This window comes from Hydra vulgaris, chromosome 01 (assembly GCF_038396675.1).
Source record: "Hydra vulgaris chromosome 01, alternate assembly HydraT2T_AEP".
Taxonomy (NCBI): Eukaryota; Metazoa; Cnidaria; class Hydrozoa; order Anthoathecata; family Hydridae; genus Hydra; species Hydra vulgaris.
This window is the reverse complement of record NC_088920.1, coordinates 31558302-31562173: the sequence shown is the minus strand read 5'-3', so window position 1 is coordinate 31562173 and position 3872 is coordinate 31558302. Positions and strand designations below refer to the sequence as shown.

Below are 3872 nucleotides of genomic sequence, written 5' to 3'. Positions count from 1 at the left end.
ACCACGACGTTGAAACAACGTCGATGAAAACGTTGTTTCAACGTTGTTCTAACGTCTTATCGACTACAAATCATCCATATTTCAACTTTGATAAAATGAAAATTAAAAGTTCAACGTTGAAATTACGTTGTTTTAACGTCTTATCGACAATATATCAACCATATATGGTTGATATATTGTCGATAAGACGTTAGAACAACGTTCAAACAACCTAATTTCAACGTTAAATTTTGGTCATTTGATAAAAATTATACAGCCTATTGGGTATAACTTATATCCAATAGGCTGCAGCCATGTTAAATTGCCATCGTTAACATGTTAAATTGTCTCGACTTGGATTGCGAGAAAATAAGACAACAAAAAAGCAATATTTTGCGCTAAAAGTAGTGTATTTCATGTTCAAAAAATTATTTTAAGGGAGTTTATATAAGAAATAGATAGAATGTTACCATTTTATATATACATTTTATATTAACATATTCGAATCGTCATTTACGCACCGACCGCCACCATTGGATCTGTCGGGTGCATATTTCAACAAACTCATGATATCTGTTCTGACTTCAGCAACCGTAGCAGTCGTTTTACTAAGCATGACGCTCTCTATAAAAAAAGGTATTGCTTGAGTAATTTGCAAGTAAGTAGCATCAAATTGTGTTTTTCAATAACAGATAACATTACTCATGACTTACCAACAACAACCTTACAAATGTTTTTGCCATTAAATTTCTCTTTACCCTTGCCGCCAGCCATGTTGAACTTTGATTGTAAACCATTGGTCATCAACCTACAACAAAAAGTTATTATTTTTATAAATACATTGATACAATATCAGGTTAAGTATACATTATTGACACAATATCAGGTTAAGTATACATATTTGACACAATATCAGGTTAGGTAGCCCAATGGCACCGCGTATACCGCGGAATTCCGAATGATTTTAAAATTTCAAAAATTCAATGACTTTTTTTTTTGTAGAAATAGGTCATTTTTAATAAAAATTATACATATATATAATAGATCATCCAGGTCAAATTTGAAAAATCCGAAAAATTGTTTGCGGAAAAAGTCCGGAGTATCCCCTCCTCCCCCTTATTTTCCCTCTTAATTTGCTTTCATCTGAGTTGCTTTTTATTTTTTAGTTTTAAATTGTATCCTGTAAGATAGAGTCTGAATTATATTCAGAATCTACTATTGCAATAGCCTCACAATTGCTGCTGCTACAGACATCTTCATTTAATGAAGCTGAGCAATCAATATCAATGTCACTACTAAGAAGCTCATTAACCAAAACATTATTCCGTCTCCATCGCTTTAACCGGGTAGCCATTTCCCTAAACAACAGAAGGCACTTTTATAGTATGTATAAATACACTTATATGTTGTCTGAAAGTTTTCTTCCATATTTTGTTGACAAAAAGTAAAAGTTAAAATGCAAGACCGGATTTTTTTTTTTATTAATTGATAGACTGCCTGCCCCAACCAAACCCTCAGTCGATGTAGCAGCACTCCCTTGCGAGTCAGGCTAAAAGATAGTAGATGTAGCAGCACTCCGTTGCGAGTCAGGCTATTTATCAGTCGATACAGCAGCACTCCCTAGCGAGTCAGGCTATAAGCTAGTCGATGTAGCAGCACTCCGTGCATGATTTACAGTAAAAAAAAATAAAAACATTTTATTAAAAAAAACAAAAATAAAAACAATTTAATAAAAAAAATAAAAATAAAAACATTGTTTATAGTGTTAAAAACATTCAGAATGTTTTAAAAAACATTCTGGTGAATTAAATTTGCGTTTTTGCGGCTTTTTTAAAAAACGATTAATTTGTAATTAAATTAATGGTTTTAACTTTCTGACAACTCGCAAATGTTGGACGAAAGTCAAAAGAAATTAAAAGTGACGTATGTGTTGGCGTAAGAATCACTTTTTTCTTTCCGCTCTTCCCAAATTTAAAAAAAATATAAAAATAATAATAACAATAATAAAAATACTATAATATAGTAAATTATTATAGTCTATATGATATATTATTAACATATCATATATTTTATGTATATATCATATGTTATATATAATAATATCATATATATATATATATATATATATATATATATATATATATATATATATATAAATATAAAATATATTATATGTATATATCAATATATAAATAAATATACATATACAATATATACCGTGAAAAGGGGTGACTATGAACAACGGGGTAAAAATGAACATCGATGCCTAGTTTACTAAATGGTGAAAAATCACGCACTATATAATTAAATAGTGTGTTTTATGTTATTTTAATTTAGCTCTTTTATTCTAAAAACTTCCACTTGTAGATATATATATATATATATATATATATATATATATATATATATATATATATATATATATATATATATAATATATATATATATATATATATATATATATATATATATATATATGTATATACATATATATATATGTATATACATATATATATATATATATATATATATATATATATATATATATATATATATATATATATATAACATTGATAATATATATATTATATTAATATAATATAAAATTAGTATAGTCAAATATACTAACATACATAGTAAAACAATTTAATCAAACTCTAAAAAACTACTTACTTAAACAAACTCTAAAACAGATTCAAGCAAATTCTTCATGCAATACACACTGATGAAATAAAAAAAAGATCTATTTAATATTTATCACTAATGGTTCGCAAATTAAGCAATGTGGTATCGTTAAATTGACAAACTCAAAACCTTATGAAATGGCATTAGATGGCCTAATCAATGATTCGTAGAGTCGCGCATGCGTATTTGAGTTCTCAAAATGCAAAACGAACGGGTGAAACTCATAATATAGACGTTGAATTAACGTTGATTCGACGTCGCGTTAAGTTGATCGTTTTCAACGAATTTTCAACGTTGATAAAATGTTGATTTTTGGTTATATGACGTCGCGACTAAAAATCAACCGTAAATCAACGTTGAAATAAGGTCGTGTGTCCACTGGGTTGAAACTCTAAACAGCTTTAAATTAAAGCTAAAAGAGTTAATTTTATTTAATGTAAACATAGAAGACCTCTTCTAGAGCTATATTTATAAATGGGTCATCAAAATAGATTATGTTGTATATTTTCATGTTATATGGAAAGATTTAAGTTTATGAATTGTTATTTGTTCTACTTTTCGTCTTTATTGCAATACAAACTGTACCTATGTTTTTTAAATTCTTTTAAATTCCTCATAATATGTTTCTTAATACAATATTCTAATTTTATTTATTTTTCAAATATATCTGAAACATTTCTTATTTTCCTTTTTACTTATATCGCAATTGATTATTAATTATTTTTTTATTTTTATTTTTTTTTAATTTTTATGTATAATATTTAATGACAAATATTTGCATAACCGTATGTCTGTATATGATGTAAATATACTATTTACGGAATTTTAGGGGCTTGGTGACAAGACAATTGTGTCTTCTTCTTGCCGCAGCCAATATTAAATTTTAAATACGAAATTTATAAATATGTATTGACGGCAAACTTACTGAGAAAAAAATATTTAGAATTTAACAAGATTCAAAACGTTTTGAAGTTTAAAACTCATATAATTATACTATATATATATATATATATATATATATATATATATATATATATATATATATATATATATATATATATATATATATATATATATATATATATATATATATATATATATATATATATATATATATATATATATATATATATATATACATATTTATCCTATTTATATTTTATCTTATAGTTAGTAGATATATATTTACCTTATTTAACATTCATGAT

General features: G+C 25.7%; 1 long non-coding RNA gene across 1 annotated transcript; it reads right to left on the bottom strand.

The window, feature by feature from the left end:
* Window positions 1-370: 370 nt before the first annotated feature.
* LOC136074866 (uncharacterized) lies at window positions 371-2810 on the bottom strand. The gene is made up of 3 exons (XR_010635516.1): window positions 2653-2810; window positions 693-787; window positions 371-603 (listed from the first exon to the last, which is right to left on the bottom strand). It is a non-coding gene; the product is annotated as an uncharacterized LOC136074866 (long non-coding RNA).
* Window positions 2811-3872: the final 1062 nt, after the last annotated feature.